Source organism: Ostrinia nubilalis, chromosome 19 (assembly GCF_963855985.1).
Source record: "Ostrinia nubilalis chromosome 19, ilOstNubi1.1, whole genome shotgun sequence".
Taxonomy (NCBI): Eukaryota; Metazoa; Arthropoda; class Insecta; order Lepidoptera; family Crambidae; genus Ostrinia; species Ostrinia nubilalis.
Window position 1 is genome coordinate 1,796,604 of NC_087106.1, and position 23,916 is coordinate 1,820,519.

The 23,916-nt window shown below is 36.1% G+C and overlaps 1 protein-coding gene across 7 annotated transcripts in view; it reads left to right on the forward strand.

The window, feature by feature from the left end:
• Positions 1-23,916, forward strand: part of LOC135081030 (uncharacterized) — a 168,789-nt gene that overhangs the window by 59,027 nt on the left and 85,846 nt on the right. For all 7 annotated transcript variants that reach the window (XM_063975749.1, XM_063975756.1, XM_063975753.1 and 4 more), the window contains one exon: positions 18,266-18,294. The gene's annotated coding sequence lies outside the window, so the exon portion shown is untranslated. The remainder of the gene's footprint in view (positions 1-18,265; positions 18,295-23,916) is intronic.

Here is a 23,916-nt window from a genome sequence, read left to right on the forward strand (position 1 = left end):
TAAGTCAACATTATTTTTAACCTTTAGCTACTGAGGTGGATTTAATTTCACGTAAACACTGACGTGGGGGCCTGAGAGGCCCGTACATATGTGTGCTTATATTTAAAAATATATAATCTTTTTAGGGTTTTATGTTTAATAATTATTAATAGTGGTTATATTTAAATACAATAAAACGATTTTTATGTAAATTATTTGTTAATAAGTACGTATTATTTCAATATTTAGAAAACATGTAGCATTTTTTGGCAAAAATCTCATGAAATCATGAGTCACAAAGTTATCATGAAAAATATTCATAAATTCAACAAATCAACTTAGAATCATAATTTTCAATAGTCTTTTTAGCTAATGATATATCAGTAATCCTAATATAAAAAAGGGGGAAAAAAATTACACACATCAAATAGTGCGAATTAAACACAGTCTGGATAAACTTGCTTTGCTCAGTGGAGGAAGCCATACATATCTTTAAAATGTAGATTTCATTTGAATCTTCAAAATACATGTATGGCACTTGGTTTCATAGTTGAAATCTTGATAGACAGGTACAGGCTTATCATTTCCTAGCATACGTGCCAAAAACTACTGTTCTTCTATTTTTAGTTAAATGCTGGTTATTTTTACTTCCGAGATACCGCTTTCTCTCGGACGACGTACTGTAGGCTCCATATTATAGATTTTATCAAATTATTTCAAGAAAAGACGACAACTAAATGAAAACTATAGACAAAAAAAGTTACGCCAATACTGAGGTGGGGGCCTGAGAGGCCCACAAGAAACTTTAAAATTAATTTACCTACTGAAATTGCGCGTGCAATCACGTGCACCGTTGTTGACAGCCTCGGCGCAATGAAATTTGAAGGTACTAAAAGATTCGCGTGTGTCGTGCACGTGGTAGAGGAGAAATTCAACAATTTGACTTTTGCAAGGCCTGAGAGGCCCCCACGTCAGTAGTTAAAGGTTAAACTTGAGTACTAAGTAATGCATTAACAAATAAATAAAACATGATCGATATGCGTGAGTGCAATAACGATTTTGTTCAAAGTAGTCCTACTGCTAATAATTTATACTATGGTGACTCGAGTGTTTTTATTTATTTATCTTTACCTGCCGTTTCGTGAGGGATTGATGAATCTTTTATTAGTCCTTTCAATGTCTCCGAATACCAATTGCTATTTGAATTTGGATTATGTTTGCCCATTTTTGTAGCTCGAGTAAAAAATTCGTAGAAAGAAATGCTTAATTTGTAACAAGAATTCTTAAAATACATTTTAGCTCTAAATAAGTTATTTTCTTTATATGTTCAGGTTATTGAAATGAAATTCAGTTTGCAGCTATAAGTATTTACTTATTTATTGAAACTTGTACAGAATTACACAAATTAAATGCAGGCCGTGCTCTCTCACATTGCAACAGAAAGTAGGTGGAAGTAAGTCGCAAAAGCATCAACAAATATTCTGCATTTACTAACAAAGTACACCTAAAACTTGGTAAAAATAAGGATTTAATAATTTCCAGGTAAGTTTAATTAATGTTTTTAAATTACATTGCGCAAATGCTGTTTTGTGGTGTCTCAATTGAAAATGAATAATATTTATTCAGTTATGACGAATATTATCACACTTATGATCCAAGCAATACTCGTAAGTAAGAAACTATTTTCTATTTCTAGTCTGTTTTATCAATAAATTATTTCCTCAATACGTTGTTAATTCTGACTAATACTATTTTGTGTTCGGACACAACACACGTTCAGTATAAACTACTTTATTATTAGTTAGCTAATGTACTTTGAGTGTTTTCAGGTCAGACTACAAATTAGTTCGTCTGTACGGTATCCAACAAAATTCGATTATTTAATACATTTAAGGAAATCTGTTTTTTGTAGGAAAATAACACTTATTACCATGCGTTTTATCGACAAATCGTATCGGGACACTTGGGAGAAAGACACTAGCGCGAAAAGCCATTTGCGAACATGGACACTTGCGCGAAAAGAAATGAGCGCGGATGGACGTTTGCGCGAAAAGACATGAACGCGAAAGACCTAGTGTCGAAAGATATTAGTGCGAAAACAAATACTTTTCGCGAATAGTAATGTAAAAACTGTTTTCGCGCTAATGTATTTCGCGCCAGTGACTTTCGCGCAAGTGTACCAGAACCTCGACAAATAAAAATTCCTAGCGTGTGACAGAGCGTAAAATATTCACACGACTTCACTGATCTACAAAGACACTTTTATGTATAAACTATGTAGTTTCTTTAGTTTCTTCTCAAGCTTCACTTGTGAGTTTATAGTTGAAGGACTGATCATATTTTTTCCTTGATAGAACAAAGATTTTCTTACAAAGTTCCCTTTTCTATTTATTTATTTTCTTCCCCCTTTTGTTACATTAGGTGCTAACGTTGTACAATCACATTAAGTATTTCTATAGCTCTCTAGTTGATTTTTTTGATAGGACAAACGGTTTTATCATTTCCATCATACAAGATCATCGTATTGTAGTCTACGGCTGGAAGTAGGTAAACCTCATCATTTCAGAAGTGCGATTGTGTAAAGTTGTTCATGGCTGGACAATGAATACAATTGACCATCGATTGTTTACCTAAATTCGAATTGTGTAATTTTGTCCATTCCATGAAGACCGAAAAGTGACCGGTCGTATATAAACGTTTCATGGATTTGCGTTTTATTTTCGAAAAACATTCGCTAAACTATTTTTTTTTAACAAATTATAAATCAAATTCATTTTTAAATGCAGTTTTTGCATTCATCCAATGAAATTGTCATCATCATTATTTCAACATGTGGAAATCTACACGACGTAGGGCAAGTAGCGTGACAGAGCACGATCTTGACTTTTTTATCCAGCTACCTTTTTAAGGTTATTAGTCCAGCACCTTACCTACTTACCTATGCGTAGTGTTTAAAACCTAATACAGTAGAATCTCGATTACCCGAACTCATTTTTCACGGTTTCTAATTACCGATTTAGGGTCTGGACCCATAAAAACGGAAGGCGCTGCCACCGTAACACGGTATGGACGTCGTCTTAGTTCATTGTTAAAAGACATGGATTCATCTAATGGTCTAAAATTTAGATTTTTAGACTCTAAATGATGTATTGAAAACCCTTTTGTAAAAAGTTAATTTTGTTTGATTTTACTTTGAAATCGATTATCCGGATTTTCGATTATCCGGAACACCCCTGGTTTTAATTGATCCGCATAGTCGGGATTCTACTGTACATATTTGAAATGATATGAAATGGTATCTTTGTCGAAATTATTGACGGCTGAAACACTCAGTTTGCTAAAATCATCCCCGTCAATAACGTTCAAAAACGCCCTCATTCCCATTACCCGCCACAAAATCGTTTCGTCCAAATAATACCCGATTTCCGAACTCTGCCTCACGTAGAGGCAACCTAACCTAAACAATACGCAATTGAGTTGTTTATACCTGTTCCCGCGATTTCCCAAAGGCCCCTATAATAGAACAAGAGCAGTGCACGTGATCCGAATCCCAGACCCGATGTATTGACTCTAATTTCGCACAAATTTACTATCCGATGTAATGCAGTCTTCGTATGAACGTGTAAATCAGAAGTGGCCAACCGGTCGCGACTATTAGTCCAGTCGATCGTGGCAAGGCAAAAAAACACTACATGATTGTGTGCTAAACTATGCTGTTTCATTTAAGATTTCAAGAAGTATGTAAGTGATAGATAACCCAGGGTTTCGTTAGTAAACAGTAGATGTTATGTCTAATCAAGTTGGCCACCCCTGGTGTAAATGAATCGCGAAAGGTTTGGAAACTAATTCAATGGGGCAAATTGGTGTGACCTTGACCGGGTATAAAGGTTAGTGGGGCATGTTTTGGGGTCAATGCGTATGGAATAAACAATAATGGGGCGCCGTACGATATATGGTTCTGATATGCATGGGAATTGTGTAAGAAATGGTGACTTTTGTATTCCTCAATTAGTTACGAGTATTTGTATGGCAATTTTTATTCATTTATTTTCCCACTAGCTTTCCGCCCGCGGCTTCGCCCGCGCGCGTCCCTATTTTAAAACATGGATAAAAATTATCCTATGTCCTTTCTTGGGACTCAAACTTTATCTATGCCAAATTTCATCAAAATCAGTTTAGTGGTTTAGTCGTGAAAGCAAGACAGACAGACAAACAGGGTTAATTTTGCATTTATAATATTAGTATAGATTTGTTGTCGGTAAAATAGAGGGTTGTACCTATTTGTTTTTTTATTTAGATTAAACATGAACTTCCCTAACCATAAATAATTTATAATCATCAACCATTTACCCTACTTCTCAACTAAATAAGTAATAACTTTTCTTATATATATGTAACACCGCATCATCTTCCTCGTAAAGAGCGCCTTGGAAATATCTTCAAAACCTCGCACATTCTATAAGCTATTCCACTCCAATGCGCTGGCCGTTCGAAAATCGCAAGCAATTTTATAAAAATCCCAGCTTTAAAAATAGTGTTGCGGACTGTGGTGGAGTTTTGGTATAGGCTTAACGAGATTACACGCGGACAAAACCGGCAAAAAGTACACGAGTCGTCCCGTCGGCGTCGCTCTAATTAAATGGCAAAAATCGGCTTCACTCGGCGTGACCCAGTTTGAGGACAATCGGGACGGCTTTGGGGCAACTCCGTAAGATGCTGCGGGTTTGCCCCATATTTATTTATGTATATTATGCGAATGCTGTAAGGTAGAGAAGTAGATGGAATTTGACGTCATTTTAATGTAAGCTTTATGTAAACTACACGTTTGTAGCAGTAATATCACCATAGGCAATTTCTTCCATATATCAAATAGGTAGGGGAGACCGAGGTGAGTTGTAACAGAGGAGAGTTGTAACGTTGTGTTTTTGAAACCTATTAACTATCAGCGAGCTCGCAACAGCGCGTATTTGTTAGCGCGCACTGTTACGAGCTCGCTAGTAATTAAAAAAAGTTCCAAAAAATCGTCAATGTCACAACACTCCTCTGTTAGAAACTCTCCACGGTCTCCCCTACAATAGCAATCGTAGTGGGCACGCTTTGTGTGAAACAAGAAACAGATAAGCAAAAATACTGTCATTTAACTAACCTTAAACATTAAATAACAAAACAAAAACGCATTTGAGTAGTGCCTATTCTACATTCATAATATAGGTACCTAGTTAAAAAAATATTTTACGCAAATTCAAGCACACCTCGAGTTCTCAGTAAAACTTAACTTACTTCCAGGAACTTCCTAATTTCTATTTAACTAAAAACAATTTACTTAAAATATTAGCTTAATAAACAAAAAACTATATTATTTCTACTAAGTTGCCTCGAGTTCGTCACATTTTCACGATCCAGTTAACTAATTCGAATAAAAACAAGTCTGCAGAACTTATTGCAGGCGCAACTTAAAGTAAAGTGTAATAAAACGTTCCCTGAGAATTCATAAGAAGTATGAATCATAATACAAATGAAGCAGTAAGTTTGCTTCAAGTACTACGGGACTATTCCCTCCTCTCGTTCCCACCGTTGCAACTCCTGTGTAGCCAGGATTTACAGCTTGACCGCCAATAAAAACCCAACCAGTGAAGGTCAAGTTTGTCCCGGGGGAAAGTTAAACTGTCATTGGACCCGCATCGAAATTAATCAGAAGAACATAGGAAGAGTTCGAAGCTTCAAGTAGCAGTATCCATACCCCATGAATCTCGCAAAAGGCGACCAAGGGAGAAATATGCGAATTATCAGGCTTCAACCTGTCTGGCCAGTGAGGAATGTAGGTCAAATCTATCATTTGCCTTTGGTAAATTAAAGGGTCGTGCTCCTGCAGTGATAGTGATACTATATGACCTGATGATGAAGCATCCAAATCTGGTCAAACTATAAAGATACCATTGGTTTCTCAGTTGCTTTTGCGATGTACAATTTCCCATATAACAAATCACATACTCGTAAGATGAAAGAAAGAAAGAAAGAAAGAAAGATACATTTATTACAATGGACATCACACAAAGATGTGTTTCATTGTTTATTTATTGTACTTGTTATGTGGTACAATCAAGTTTTTATCTCCTTACTTTAAGTTACAAATGAGCCTACTGCTATTGCTCTTTTATTATGAAAGAATCAAGCGCAAGATGTAAATAAAACTTTCGTTTTAGTATAAAATTTTTGAGTAAACTTAAAGTCCAGAAGATAAGTTGCCTGGAAGTAATTTTAAACATTTTACAGAGTATAAGTTGGGGGTTTTGTCACTGATCCAACCGACTGGAACTTTAGTATTAGTGGATAACAATCTTAAAGTCAATGGCAAGACAGGTTTATGTGGAACTAGTTGGAGGCACTTTAGTTCTTGGGTGAAGAATATTGCTGTCAAAATTATACTGTACTAGCGGCCGCCCGCGACTTCGTACGCGTGGACCCCGTTTAGGGGGTGGAGTTTCTTAAAATCCTTTCTTAGCGGATGCCTACGTCATAACATCTACCTACATGCCAAACAGCCTGATCCGTCCAGTGGTTTGGGCTGTACGTTGATAGATCACTATGTCAGTCAGTCAGTCAGTCAGTCAGTCAGTCACCTTTGAGTTATGTATATTTAGATTTTACGTAAATTTATGCATCCCAACATGAGCAAATAACGTAAATTATGGTGTCAAAATAGCGTTTTAGGTGTAAATAAAATGAAGTAAGTTTCACGTGTTTTGTATAGAAATACAAGACAATTATAATTTGGGTATTAGTTATCTGGAGATTGATAAAAATTAAAAGCCCAAAATAAATATTGAACATTACTGTCAACCACAATCTGAAAACTTATCTTCAATAATTAACTAACAAACACTTTTTAAAAATTTCTTTACAGTTTCCAATCATTAATCATAATTATTAATGTAACTTCATTGTGTTATTTTTTCTTAATCTTTTAATAGAAAGCAATAAACAATTACTGATTAATTAGAGTTTAGAGAGATAAGAACAATGAGTATGAATAAAAGCATTTCAGCCATACAGTAATATTTCTCCTGCCATCTTTAGCAATTTCTTTCTTCCTTTCTCTGCATAATAATTATCGCAAATGATTCTAGTTCATTGTGCATAGGGTTGCTACTTTTCTTTAAGTATTTGTATAAGTAAATGGCAATGCCAAAATTGGAATGGAAGGTGGCGTCTTTTTTTAGACTGAGTTTAGAGGTATACATGTCATAGTAAGTTTGGTTTATTACACTATTTTGTAATCAAAAAACAAGGTTTGGTCGATGGCCGCGCGAAAAAATAATGCGCCAATTTCCGGCATTGACTTTTTCTGTATAATATTTATTTAGCCTTTATTTCTAAGATTACGTAAGTTTTGGGAAAGCACTTGTTTTAGATGATGACTATTTTTTCAGTTTAGGTTTGACCCCTGATTCGCTGAGCGTAATTTGTTTCTTAGCTAATTTGACTTATGTTCAAATACACACTACGTCACTTAAAAATAAACACATTTATATGTAATAGGGTTTAATTGAACTAAAAATATATTTAAGTCTGATGAGAGATAGACTTAACGTACTACACTGGACTTTTTGAAAGGTTTAAGATAGGATTCGTAGAAAGCTGATACGGTGATCCATTGTGCTTTTAAGAACGATTGTCGTAAAAAAAGATAAAGAAAAAATACGGCATTTACAAAATCGGTTTTTCTTAACGTCTTTGTGATGTAAATCTGCTTGTACATTTGAGTGAAAAACATATTTAAATGACAAAGAGTTCGTACATTGGGATTTACACAAATATAAAAAAATTATGACAACGTAAAATGGATCTTAGTAAGTTGAAGAAAATATTGTTCAAAATGATTAATGGCTTTTTTGGAGTTAAAAAAACATTATTTTGAAAAACCTAGGATACTTGAACTTTCCAATCAGGTTTAATATATTTTTTATTTATTCATTAAAAAAAAGATCAAGTTGAAGGCACATCAGGCTTAGTAAGTAAGTGAGTAAATAAGATCTAGAAAATAGGACACACAGGTACACAGTACAAGACACAGTCTATTTAAAAAAACAGGTTTTTTTTCATTTGGAAAAAAATTCGAAGCGAGGCAACCCTAAACACGATTAACTTTTTAATGAAAGCATGGAATAAAACCGAGAACGTTCGTAATTCATTTCTTATTGTTGGCAACACTGAAAGTTAAGTGTTCAAGAAACTAGAACAAAGGCATGACTTTTAACATCTTTTCGTATTCTTGTTATAACACTGCGAGCTTAATTTGATGCTATTCAAAGTAAGGAAATAGATTTCTTTACACTTTATACTACTTATTCTGTTCCTGGACTAGGTTTAATTTAAGTTATTATTGAAACCTAAAAAAAGTTGTTACTTATTTCAAAACTATGTATTTCTAACCGTACATTTTTAGCGCACTTATGTTTTTTATAACACTTTTTTGATGATTTCCTAGTTATTTTCACTAATCGTAACTTTGTATGAATTTTGACAGATTGGTAAAATTTTAAATCACTTTTTGACTAATTGTTTGCATGCAGTAAAAAGTGGTTTTGACTAACATACCTACATACTGAATTGAAACCTTTTTACATGTAGATTGATTGTGTAATAAAACTTGCCTTCTTGTTCCTATCCTTTATTTTGGAATACACAATTATTTGCAATGTAGTAAAATCAAAATCGAGTCGATGGATCCATAATATCTTTTCTTTTTAGACGCAAAGTTCGCCGCGCTGGAGCTGTTATAATTGCCTCAACATCGATTGTACCTACCATCAAACATCAGAAAATGTATGTTGAAAAATCGCCCCTATCACAAATACCTACGATCATATAGCTTGACGAGCTTTCTGTACCTCGTAAGGGTCATTGGGAGTACTTTTCCGCCTCATTTGCTCGGTGCACAGAACGTTCTCGTATGTAAAGTGGGGGGTAGGGGGGAGTCGGGTTCTTTTGAGATGCAAAGGTCAGGAATGGGAGGGTGACGTTAGACAGGTGTTTTGTGTGTCACACGGATGTTAATGAAACAATTATTGTGTCTTAGATACTGAATAACTAGCGGCCGTCCGCGACTTCATACGCCTGGATCCCGTTAGGGGTGGAGTTTCTTAAAAATCCGTTCTTAGTGGGTGCTCACTACGTTCAAAAAGAAAACCCTATGCAAAATTTCACACTCCTAGCACTTGTAGTTTCTGAGATTTCGTGATGAGTGAGTGAGTCAATCAGTCAATCAGTGGACCTTTCGCTTTTATAGATATAAGATACAGGGTGTTCCTATAAGTATGGATCAAACAAATATGATTGATTCCACTGCTCAAATGCAACAGCTTTTCAACAATATCCAAATTCTCAAAAATAAAATTATAGTCCCATACTAATTGGCTAACTAGCATACTACTGCGTGTTTTGCCATAATATTTAGTACGTAGGTAGATTTCATGACAGGATTGGCGGTCCATCATGATTGCCATGTTTGAATAAACTACCTTTGAAGGGACTCGGCGATTCATACGCGGCGTAGGGCTGGTGCTTGTTGGAGTAAAATTCATTTTATTTCGCCAGTAACGCTTTTAAAAAGCACTTTTACACGTCCCTGTATTAACCCTACCACTGCTTCGACAATAAATGGGCCAGTAGTGCTGAGAAGAAGTAGCGCAAGAAACTCAGTTACTATTGTCATGTTACTTGCAAGTCAGAATGGCCAAAAACGACGCAAATCTGACCAAAACTGGTAATTCTACCAACTTTTGAGGAATCAAGGAGACTCTCCGATAATCTTTCCCATACAATATAATCCGGGCCTTTTCACGGCGAGAGTGAATAGGCACTTACAGGGCAGATATGCACCATCCTAGATCTCACTTAACACCAGATGCGATTGCGGTCAAATACCTGCCTTGCGATGGAGCGTGCTTCAATGCGTGATCGAATCAGAAATGAGGAGATCCGTAGGAGAACCAGAGTGACTAATATAGCCCGCAGAATTGCTAAAATCAAGTGGCAGTGGGCGGGGCACATAGCTCGTAAAGCTGATGACCGCTGAGGCAGGAAAGTTCTTGAGTGGCGACCACGAGCCGGAAGACGTAGTGTGGGCAGTTCTGCATAAAAAAATCCTTAATTTTTTTCCAAGGGCACTAACAAAAATTAAAGTATGACTACATTTTGAGTGCTTTTAAATGATGCCTCATGGCATTGCCTATGTAAATGATAGTCTCGCAGCCCTACACCCCGCAGATCGCATCGCATCATGGATCATTTTCAATTACAACGCTCACTGGGCTGGCCTGGCATTGACGTTGATCCCACCCGGGGCTAAATGGGGGGGATATCTGAATAAGGGGGTTGACGGTTTTTTGTTGGGAATTCCAGGTTTGTTTATATGCCGATATCTTGTAAATGTATCTTGTAAAAGGTAAGTTAACCCTCAGACAGACAATGATAAATAATCTCTGATCTCGTAAATAAACATACTAAACTTTGAAGTCACACCGGATCATCGGAAAAAAATAAGGTTTAAGGGATAAGTATAAGGTCTTAACAAATTCCAGAAACGGAAGTCAATAACATCTTGAGACCGAATCTTAAGTGAATGAATTACACACCCGTATTCACAAACAATGCTTGTTTAAGTGAAGCAGCGAATTGAACACACAGCGTTGAATAGAGCTCTGTGATTGGTTTGTGTGTGACCTTGTGCGTCCACGCGCACTGTGAGACCTCATAGTAATGTGTTTCCTAACACAACCAACTGTATGCTTACAGGCTTAAAAAGAAACTCCAAAACTTGTAGTACTTTTGTAATAAAATAAAATATTTTGTATTTTTGTAATGTTTGTGAATACGGGCGATAGTAAGTCGAAAGAGTTTTTACTTTTTGTTAGTTTCGCGATCAAAAGTACTTGAATATTCTGTTTTGAGGCCTTTAAAAATGATATAAAAATGTAATGCTAACATAGCCGTAATCTGGATTTAGGTACAATAAAATTATTCTAGCCGTTTTCTCTGCAATCAGTACAATGAAAATACAACTCCAATCCTATCAGTACGCCAAACGGAAGCTGCAGCTTTAAACTCAGCAAAAATACTACAATCCTGTACCTCTGCACGATAAACTTCGAATCGTTTGAGTATTCGACAAAATTCGATACCCCTTCGAATTCAACGATAACGTGACGATCTCGATTGTCAAAATTAATTTCGTGCTACTATTTCTCAAATTCACTTTACGGCACGTTCATAGAGACGCTGATTAAGTTTTCATACTAAGGCTGGATTATACCATTTTACTTTAACTTTGATAAACGTCAAAAATCAGTCAAACTCCGTACGTTTTTTGTATCGTATCCATACGGTTATCGTTATAGTTACGGTCAAAATTAGGTGGTTCAACTGAGCCTTAATCTTTTGATGGCGATTCGAAGTCGACCGTTTTTCGTGCTAGAGGTACAAGAGATTTACAGGACCTCGATTGCACAATCTGGTACACATTTTGCTCCCGATCCTTCTGAAGTCTCCCATTTGCACTAACTTACAAGCACAATTTGTGAAAGTTAACACTATTTCTCGCAGACGGTTAAATTTAAACCAATTTCCATCGCCATCCGGCGAGCTTAATAAGCTTTAGTTTCTTGAAAGCTCGCTTTAAGCATTCACGGACCTGTTATATTTGTTTTTCATTTGCTCTAAATAAACGTTGGTAGTGATGTGGGTGGATGAGGAAATTAGTTGTAATAAGTATCGATAGGTTTGACATTTCCTTACCCATTTATAGGTATAGGTTATTGCAATTCACAAAGGCGATTGGTATTTGTGGCTCGCTACTGTTCGTTTTTCAAAAGTTTTGATAGACATTACACTATCGTTATGTGCATGTACACGTACACACACAAGTAAAGCTCACTAGCTTTCATGAATTGTATGTAGTCATAGGTTAGAATTTTGGTGCATTATGAAGTTTGGGTCATCGTGGCTTTGGCAGCTACCATAAAAAGATTGTCTGGCAAGGAGTTGGAATGGTCAAAACTGTCTGGCTGATGAGGAAACACTTCTTCCAATAGGTACCTATTTTCTTCAATTTATCCAAGTAATTTATATCGATTACCCAACCACCTGTCCCCTCACTAAAGCTAACGTTTGTAATGAAAGGCATAAACGAGCATGATTGGAGTTATTTACGTCAGTTTGCAGTATAAATGATACAAATGATCCAGAATGCCTTTCGTATTGTTCGTTTACAAATGATGCCGGGAGTTTGTGTTACTTTTTATTTATTTTTGAATGGGATCGGGACTGGTGGATTATAAAGGGGATAACGGTTTATGGACGGGCTTAAATTTGAAATTCAAATTGTTGATAAAAGTGACATTGTCAACTCTTAGTACACTTTTTGGTTTGCGATAGACACAACATTTTCATATTCGAAAAATCACCACAAGCATTTTTATTTTTATTTTTTAACGTATTAAGTACCTAGGTATCAACCAAAGGACGTCCACTGTTATACTCGGCGTCTTTACTCGTGGCAGGCGGTATAATAATAAAACAGTTCGTTCGTTCGTTTCAGCCGAATGACGTCCACTGCTGGAAAAAGGCCTCCTCCAAGGTTTTCCACAATGAACGGTCCTGCGCTGCCCGAATCCAGGCTCTTCCCATGAACTTCACCAGATCGTCGGTCCACCTAATAGGAGGCCCACGATACGTCTTCCAGCCCGTGGTCGCCACTCGAGATCTTTTCTAAGAACTTCTAATAAAACAGTGCATAACACGTTTTCTCTCGCACTCACACTGGTTATGGGTGACGTCACACAGAGGCAGGGATAGCGTTGTTTATAATACGTAATAATTAATAAAAAAGTCTCCATACGGATTTCCACAACGACCGGGCCCTAAGCTGCTTCCCGCGACCTTCACTAAATCGTCGGTCCACGAAGTGTATTACCTACCGCTTATTTTTACATATATCTTTAAAAGAAGTAGCATTGGTAACAAATTGACCATTAATTTGATTGAAAAGGGCTCCGAAATCGATACCACCCACATCTTATACTCATTTGCCTATAATTCCACGGAGCTCGTAAAATAAAAACGCAAGTGTGATAGAGGCGCGTTTACGCAACTCTAACATAAAACAGCGGACCTTTATCACAGTACAAGAAGAACAGCCAGTCAAATTCAAAATAAACTGCCTGAATTAAAGGAAAAAAAATTGCATCATAATCAATAAATTCGGCCTGTTAAGGTCCTGTAGATGCGTAGATTTATCAAAGATAAGAATAAAATAGCGATTAAATCACATCTTACTAACATAATAAATGCGAAAGTTTGTATGGATGTCTGGATGTCTGGATGTGAACATGTTTGTTACTCTTTTACGCAAGAACTACTGAATGGATTTTGATGAAACTTTACAGTATTATTGTTTATAACCCAGAATAACATAAAGGCTATAATTTATGACGATCTGTGACTAACTAAATTTCACGAGGGTGAAGCCGCGGACAAAAGCTAGTACTTAATATTTTGCAATTAAATGCTAGTGACAGCGAACGCTCATTATTGTGATATCGAAGGATTAAAAATGTCGATCGTGAATGTTCACTCTACAGCCGAATATAGCTCGCGATTGTCCGTAAATGTTTGCCGTTCGTTGTCTGCTCCGTCCTAATGTGTCTTGGGTGGGTCAAAGCCCCTACATCTGCAGACAAAGATGATTTGTTCTCCCTTTTCTTCTCATCAGCTGATATGTCGTCCTTAGTGGTAAAGCAAAAGAAAGAAGAGATTCATCCGCCGCTTCTTCTCTGCACCAGCCTTAGTTGGGAAAACATGCCAACTGGTTTCCAGGCAATCTTAAGATTGGAATATACATGAGTGCTACTTAGAAATAGAGCGTTGGACCAATTTATATTCATAGTAGAAGCAGGCTGTTCTATTCGGTCTATATCTATAAGGAGAAAACGCCCGGTTTTTATTAAGTAACATAATGGGCAAGGGTCGGACGCTCGGACGAACGTTGTGTGGGAATGGGCCCTTATCGAAGGAAGGGCCTGTTACTCTGTTTACAGATTAGGCGTGTAGCGTGTGAAAACGAAGAGCTAAGAGACCACTATTGGTTAACGTAGTGCAAGACGCGGTGGACAGACGACCTCAACAAGACAATGGGCTGTGGGTGGATGATGGCACTACTTTAGAGAAGATTGTGCAGCAGTGGACTGAAGTAAATTAACTTTAATGATTTGGGATAGAAAATGCTTGTACTCAGAATAATTTATGTAGAACGCGATGAACAGATAGATTTTTTTAATCTAGCTTAGAGTTCTAGCTCAGAGATGAAAAAACATAACCCTTCTTCTAGCGCCGTCGGGTAAAAAGCGTGAGATCATAATTTTTATGGCGCTCTTTGTGGACTGAAAATAAATTAAGTTTTATGACTCCGGATACAAATGCTTATCTCTACGTAGTAGTATTTCCATTTTAACAGAAACGAACTCGTGTCGTGACCCTATCTGACGCTGTGGGTAGTCTAACGCCCGTATTCTCAAACGATGCTTTCTTATGTAAAACAGCAAATCGAACGCACAGCGTTAAATAGAGCTCTACGATTGATCGTGTCTCACCCTATGCGTCCACGCGCACTGTGAGACCTCATAGTAATGTTTGTGAATTCAAACCACCAAACTTAACTAAGTGAACATCATAGTTTTTAAATACAATGTGCCAAAACCGCAGTCTGTAGCAGAAGCGAGCTTTCAAGTATTTTAGCAGGCAAACAACGGTTCCTTGATTAAACTGGCTAGATTACAGTCTAGATAATAGCACAATTCATTTCCTATTTAGTCTTTCGAGGAATTTTAAGACTTAATTTCAAGCTATCCACACCACACTAAAGAGTATTTTTGGGTAATCGCCACTAAAGTGAACTTTTGGCGATTTAAAGATTTATAATTACAACCGAAACTAGAATAAATATTTGTGAAATCCAATGGTAAACTACGTTTTTGCATCGTAGGTTGTTTCATTATTGTCGCACATTAAATTTTCGAATGGATCCAGTTTATTCTGTAACCTATTGAAGCTTGTGAATCACTTTCAGGATTAGTAACCAGTTTTTTTATTTCTTGTACAGTTTAGAAATAATCCAGTGAGATCAATTATCGTTTCCATCCTGTATAGTCGTATTCGTATACATAGTATGTATAGTTTTACGTCAAGCAAACGTTTCAAACGTTACACAAACGCATAATCTGTACTCCCCTTAGCACTACTAGGGCAAGGGGAATATAAACACACGCGTATTTTAGAAGCAACAATACGCCTAGTTTAGTATCTGAGTAAGGCCGTTACTTTAGAAATTGATGGGAATATTGTACAGCGACGTGCTATTGTTTAAGTTATAAGAAAAAAAAGAAAATATACGCAAACATACTTTGTTTCTTTAGCAACGTTCGTGGTATAAAGATACCAGTTTTATCAAGTAGATATAAGCATAACCTCCACTAATCATGTAAGCTTTACATTCTATTTTCATACCCCTCGGTGATAAGGGTTTTTCACGCGTACAAAGTCGCGGGCCTTACCAAGTAGGTACAACTAAACTTGTGCTTGAAACTACGTGATATTTCTGGGTAATTTACCTATACAGGGTGTTAGGTAAATGGGTATATGAGCCGACACTAGCCCATGTTAACTTATGCATATAAATGGTTTGGTGAAGTCAGAAAAAAATTAAAATTATGATATAAAATTTCTGACTTCACCATACCATTTATATGCATATGTTAACATGGGCTAGTGTCGGCTCATATACCCATTTACCTAACACCCTGTATACAGATAGATATTCCTAGTAGTTAGAGAACACTGAAGAGAATACAATTCTAGGATTCTTGGTAAAACTACTGTGAGCGTTTGTCTTCAGTTTGGTTATGTCATTGAAGACTTCCAGTTAACGAGTATTTTAAAGGAAATATATAAATCAATGCTTTGTAGGGTATATTAAACCGTGTTCATTACACTATCGAATCTGATTGAGTACTGTTTATACAGGGTGTTACTTTGCATTCTTGCCATATTTACAGAGGTTACTATATTACTGATACTGAACACAAATCCGTAAAAAAATAATGCCCGAAAAATTTTTTTTTTAATCTTGATTATTTTATTTTATCGACAATCTGTTAAACACACCACTAATTATCGTAACGCATGCACATCACTTGTTGGCGATGGCGATGGAGACTTTTTTACTTTTTATTGTATTTTTAAATATCTATTGCAATCTATTGTCTTTAAAATGTCTTTTTGACACTTGTAAAAAACTGAGAAATCCATCAATCACAAATCACGTTATAAATAATACAAAAATGTCTGAAGCGTATTCAAACAACGAATAATTTAATCAAAATGGTGGTTGGAGTGTCTGCAAGACGTCTTAGACGAAATGCTTGATGACGTACCCTTAGCGCTACACCAAATGCTCTACTACCAGCAGGATGGTGCTCCCCCACAATAAGGACGTCAAGTGCGCGAATAATACGTTTGGTGAACAGTGGATTGGACGAGGGGTCCAGTAGCTTGGCCACCACGATCCTCGGACCTGACACCAATGGATTTTTGGAGTGACTTGAAACGACTGGTATGCGCAGAAGAGATAAACAGTGTTAAACGCGTTACACGAAAGGATTGTTTTAATGAAACTGTGAGACAAAACGTTTATGTGTTGCGAAAACTAAAGCGAAAAACCTACGCTTCGCAGTGCTAGACTGTGCCTTGATCAGATGATCAGAACGGAGGCCACTTTGAACACTTGCTTCGCAGTATGTAAACTTTGTAAGTAGGAACTTTTTAATAAATAATTAATTGTGAATAAGGTGATTTCATTTCATACTTAATTTATTAATTTGTAAAAATAGGGTACAATGTTATAAATTAATTAAAACCCTACTAATTATTACGTATTTTTGACGGTCCTAAGCCCGTAAGTACTAAGTAGAAAGGGAAATTAGAAATCATCTGAAGAGTATTTTAAAATAATTATTATGACTGGATAAAAAGGCTGGTACCCAGAGCCATAAATCAACAGATTATTAAGAACTAGGCCACGCCCACTAGGTTTATTCCACTTGCACCTGTAGAACGTGCGAGACAAAATTGGTTTATTCCAATTTGTACTGAAAAACTAAATTTACTAAAATCTTAGTGTACTTTCTTTATGGGAGTCTCTTGTTTATCTTAAATAATAGGTATTGTTCCCTACTTTTATCTCTGTGAATATGGCAAGAATGCAAAGTAACACGGTGTATAAATGTCACACTGGATCGAGTTAAGTTCTCAGTAGAAAGCAAGAAAGAAAAACATTTATTAGGCACCAAAATTACTTTAAACTAAACTTAAATTATAAAATGAGGGCAGCAATAAAGTAATCTCCGCTCAGTACAAGATCGTGAATAAAATTAGGAAACAGTCGTGATGTAACAAAAATAAATCAATCATCTAGTATTAATAAAATTGGTCCTAATCTGTATAGAAAACATATAAAAAACTCATAAAACTCATTTATTTATGCAAGTAAGCTTTTAAAAAGAACTTTTACACGTCCCAGTATTAGCCGTACCACTGCTTCAGGACAATAAACGGGCCAGTGCTGAGAAGAAGCAGCGCAAGAAACTCAGTCACTATTGTCAGCCTCATATAAAATTGTTATATTATCTTACAGCTAATGATGAAAAACACACGCAATCTATTACAAAATAAGAAAACCACGTAAAACAATAAAACTTCTACCTCCAAAACTTTTAACAAACTTTGACATAAAGATCACATGTCTGCAAACTTCGTGGAGTTTCAGGCCAATTTACAAGTCGGTATTTCGTCAAGGAATTTCGTTATCAGTTCAGTACGCAGAGGGTGCCGTTATCAGGGGAACCCGCACAACTTAGGATCTAGATTTATTATGGGATTACTGTTTGCTAAAGACTGGTTTTTTTGCTGTTCAGTAAAAACTCATAATACTTCTAAATTGCAAATAGGCTTTTAAAAAGCACTTTTACACGTCCCAGTATTAACTCTACTACTGCTTCAGGACAATAAATGGGCCAGTGCTGAGTAGTTTCTCACCCTTATTTCTTGAATGTTTTTAAGTTTCCATTTCCACTTATTACTGAGTTTTTTTTACCTATAATAAGATTGTCACTGTAAAATCTTATTATCAGTTTTTTATTGGAGATATACTTACAACATATTTTCTTTTTTTCAGGTCCGAACAGCTGGAAACCAACAGTTGAGGTATGTTTACTGTTTTTACCAAAACAGAATATTTTTAAACTCAACAATTATCTAGATTTATAAGTACAAAGTACAATATAATTGCGAAAATAGGTACATTTTGTCTGTATATTACATTTTCACGAGTAAGACACTTCCCACACACACAGAGTAAATACAAATGAGTAGGTGCGTTTCTATGAAGATGACCTACTCATTTGTATTTACTCTGACACGAATCTTCATGACTTTTGATTAATTAGATACGACTTTAGATGTATTATTTAGTTACATTTTGTAGCAAAAATAAATTTATTAGAGTGATGTGTGCCCTAAAAAGGTCAGAACACTGATTTTCAGCTCAAAAGAAAACATTTATGAATACCACTTCTCTGAACTCAGGCAGTTAGTAAAGTTGTTGATTCATTATGAATAAAACAAACAAAACAAAAACAATTTACTTTTCAAATGAATCCGGCAAAACAACAAACGAGATAAGTTCGAACTAAACACCTTCAGACAGTTTGTGCATAATTATTAAAATTATACAAGCCCCTGATTAATTTCGACGAAGTTGGCGCTAGTTTGCATTCAACTTCAATTTGTGGGTTTGTGAGTTTCCAGTGATTATTAATTGCATTTTCATTGTTTCACACTGTAATAATATCTTGAGGATTACACTTAGAAACATTTACCCCTGGTGGTTGGGAACATTTGGTTTTCAATATTTTCGTACTCTAAAGGTTAAAAAAAGCCTCTGATGTCGAGTGGTAACAGAATTGTTAGTCAAATTGAATACAAGGTAGCATATTGTATAAAAATTTACATACCTACATAATAGCATGTTATTCGTTCGTTCGTTTGAGCCGAAAGACGTTTACTGCTGGACAAAGGCCTCCCCCAAGCATGTTATTAAAATATTAATGGTTTAGGTATGGTGGTTTCAAGATCTTTATCAATTGCATAACCGTATATTATAATCTCAATCGCATATACCTACTTACCTAGTTTTCATGTCCTTGTAAAAGGTTTTGAAATGATCTTCACATGACTGCAAACAATTTTGCTTTTGCTGTGCTGTATGCTGTGTGCCTACCATGAGTTTTACGTTAGGTGTGCTCGCTAGCAACTGCGTAAAAAAATGACATTAAACGTATGACATATCGTGCAGCGCCCCTAGTGGCTACTTTCAAGAAATAAAATCTTCATAGATTTTTTGACGTAGGTACTCGCTAGCGAGCACACCTAACGTGAACTCATGGTAAGCACACTGATCTACATTACCTGAACGTGCTATTAAGCACGTTCAAACGAAATATAAAAGTCACCTTTGCAGTAGTAAAGTTTTCACCAACAATGTCGTATCAAACCTAATTTCCATAGTAATCAAGCACGTTTGTTCGCATTGCCTGTTGCGGATTTGCTATCGTTAGATCGATACCAATTCGTCTTCTGATTACGTGACATTCACCTAAAACAAGTCACACTGGCCACAGTATAAAAAGGACAAGTCAGTAAGACCAGTTCTTACGAAACATAGATAGTGTAATTGATTTGAATCAGCCAATAACTAAAAATATAATTTCTTAGTATACGCGAACTCAAGAAAATAGCTTCAAATTTAAATTCAAATTCAAATCTTTATTGCGTACTAAGTGACAATTATTGTAATGGTGGAAATTACATACACATGGGCTTAAGACTTAGTGACATAGGAGGTATTGCAACAGAGTAGGTGGCTAAGTTAATAATATAATGTATTGAAAAAGAAAAGAAAAACAAGTTCTCGAATTGAGAAAACATCTAAACAAATTTAGTCTAATATCTGCCCTGCTCGATAGACTGACGACTTTATTATAAGGTGAGAGTAACTAAGATCCTCACAATCGAAATTGGTCAAAATAATTTAAAAAAAAGTAGGATTAACAGTATTTGGACACATCTGTAGATTAAAAAGAGATATTATGTAGATTACTTAGTTAAAATCGTCATAAATGGACTTTCTGCACCTTATTACCGTCCTGTAACATTACCCGGTAACTGACACCTCCGAAGGCCGACCGCAAGGGCCGCCATCGATGCCTGACGGACACGTAATACGCGATCATCCTTTGTTGATCTTGTTAATCAGTTGTCAGGTAAAGGATGTCGTAAAAGGCGACTAAGGGACAAATATTATTATGCGAACATCAGGCCTAACCAAGCGGTTTAGCCAGCATGGGGAGTGTAGGCCAAGACCACACGCACTTTAGGCCCAAATATAGGTTCGTTCGTTCGTTCGTTTCAGCCGAAAGACGTCCACTGCTAGACAAAGGCCTCCCCCAAGGATTTCCACAAAGACCGGTCCTGCGCCGCTTGCAACCCGTAATCCAAATCTATATAGGATATCCAAATATAGGTATTTTACATACATTTGCCTGTAGTGATTTAAGAGCTTGTGTTCTTGCTGTGGAGACTGAATGACCTGATGATATAATGGTAAATTCAAATTCAATAATTAATACGTACGCAATAACACTATAATATCATTGGTTAGGTTTTTGTTGGCAGTCAAGCTGTAGATTCAGGCTTCACAGTTACAACGATGGGGACGAGAGGTATTATTGTATAATAACGGGTAACGATTCTACAGAGTGTAATAATGAGGGTTGAGGTTTCTACATTTTTTAAATGGCTGTTTTTTTCTTTATTGTGGAATTCTACTTTTTTTCACCAAACTATGAACAAAAAGGTTTACGGAAACCAAGAGGATCCTGTATAGTGCATACGAGTATATCTTAAAATAAGACAAAAGAAAGAAACCAGCAGATAGCTAAATATACTAGGCCTTATTATTATGCAAGGAGCGTCCAAATTACGTCGACATCGAATGATCGGGCTCGCGTAAATCGTGATCTGCGTGCCATGAGAGCTACTCTTGGATCTTTATAGAACGAACAAGAAGTAGAGACATCTGTTTAAAAGTAACAAAAGTAACTTTTTATAGAGTTTAATATTTTATCGCTAAAATGCTATTTAGTTAGAGCTTCAAATAGAATGTAAGAGCAGGCTCTCTGCATTACATTATAGCCCACCCAAGTTAGCTTGAGCAGCCAAAACGTCAGACTACATAATAATAAATGTTATGTATTAACGCCCGTATTCTGAGATTTTATTCACAAACATTACTATGAGGTCTCACAGTGCGTGTGGACGCACAGAGTCACACACAAACCAATCAATCTGCTTCACTTAAGCAAGCATCGTTTGTGAATACGAGTGTAAGCCTCTTGGCTCCCGTTGCAGTTTAAAACTTAATAGAACGCAAAAATGTACACATAATCTATACTAATCTATACTAATATTATAAATGCGAAAGTAACTCTGTCTAAACAGGCGTGGAAGCAAGACAGACAAACGTCTGTCTTGCTTTCACGTCTAAGCCAGAGAACCGATTTTTATGAAATTTAGCATAGAGATAGTTTGGGTCCCGGGAAAGGACATAGGATAGTTTTTATTCCGGTTTTTGAAACAGGGACGCGCGGGATAAAGTTTTTCTGTGACAGACAAAACTCCTTACTGTAAAATTCAATATTTCGAAGAAATATATAAATTGTGTTAGAGCTATGCTTATAGCATTTCGGCGAAATTTTATTGTTGAAAAAATCTAACTTCACCCTCTACTGGTTTTCTTTCCGTGGATGTTACATAAAAAAATATAATTAACTTTTAAACTAAAGACTACTGAAATGGTTTTTCATATGGTTTTCACTACATAAAGTGATTCATGGGAATGATTAATAGGCACATAATTTGTCAATGATAAAGTCTTTCTGAGATAGATCGATAGAAAGCTAGTAAACTATAAACCGACGACCTCATAAAGGTAGCAAGAAGGCGCTGGATACAGGCCGCTACCAACCAGGTGATAAAATCATTGGGGGAGGCCTATGTTCAGCAGTGGACGTCCTGTGGCTGAAATGACGATGATGAAGTAACTTTGAAACATAAACCTACTAACCCCCATTATACTATGACGTCACTGTTTTAATACCCCGTTTGAAAGGATGAAAGGGAGGTTCTGTAAAGACATAAAGACATGTTGATATAATGAAAAGGATAATCATGCTAATACATTTCGTACAATCCTCGTACAAAGGTAGAGACACCCTTGAAGGAATGCTGAAGGACATAAAGGCAGGTACGCGATAACTCCGTTGTGAATGGTTTTAATGTGGGTAGATGGAACTGGTATTATTAGTATGTGAATTAAAAAGTTGGAATTAGGCTCCCATTTTGGATTTTTTTTTTTGAAAGTAAAGGGTAATTGTATTGGTTTTGCAAAAATTACTAATAGTCCTGTTAACCCCTACACGCCCTACAGCTAAATTAATTATAATGCTTGTGTGAGGACTGGGCTCATCACAATAAATCTGTCTGTCTGTCTGTCAGTCATGTAACTTGACTATTCGCGCCACAGTGACCAAAAAAGTGCCTAAGCACAGAAATTTAAAACAATCACAACTCGAAAACTATCAAAAATCGCGGAACATACATGGGGGTGATTTGGATAGCCCTAGTGATGCTCTACCTCTGGGCTTCGGCTGGACACTAGTTTTTGGGACAACCTATATACGCAACCGGGCCCAAACATACCGGGTTGCAATCTCTGCTATAACGGTTCCATGTGAAAGACAGACGGATTGAGAGACAATAGTACCGTATTACAAGGGTTCCTTTGATTAACGAAACCCTAAAATTATTAATAAACTAGCTCCTGCCCGCGGCTTCACCCGCGTGCAAATTAGTATCCCAGATCGGCATGAATTCTATATGTTAATCTGGGTTACAAACAATAATACTGTAAAGTTTCAACAAAATCCGTTCAGTAGTTTTTGCGTGAAAGAGTAACAAACATCCAGACATCCAAACTTTCGCATTTATAATATTATAAGTAGGAAGTAGCAAAGTTAACTTTGCCCTTTGCGAGTTAACAAGAATCAAACTTGAGTGAACATTTTGTTATTTTAACGTATAATTTTATACTTGAAATTGTAATTTTATGAGTTCTCCGAATAAAATAATTGGAAAACCGTGTTCCGGTTCTCTAACCGGTATCAAATGAAATATTTATCCCAATTTGCAGAGTAATTACTGTAAAATTTAATATTTCGAAGAAATATATAAATTTTGTAAAATTTTAGTTATAATAAGCAAGCATTTCCGCGAAATTTTATAGTTGAAAAAATATAACTTCACCCTCTACTGGTTTTCTTTCCGTGGATGTTACATAAATAATATACAGGGTGTTTGACGGAAGGTTAGACAAACTTCGTGGGTGTATTTTCTTTCTATACTTTGAACTTTTGGGCGAATTTCAATATCTAATTACTAGGTACATGTGATAATTATATCATTGGAAAGAAGAGAAGCTAGAGATGTTTTTAAGATCCTTCACAATCCACTATCACATTTTTTTTTAAAATCGAATCCCAAGTTGTTCTTATTATCGTGGTTTGTACTTTTGTTAAACTTTGGCGGGTCGTAACTAGCTATCCAATCATTATCTGGATCTGAAATTTATTTTATTTGATTAAAGACATTATTCGATATTAATATCGATTAACAAACACGCGAGAAAAAAAAGGAGGCAGTTGTTAGGTT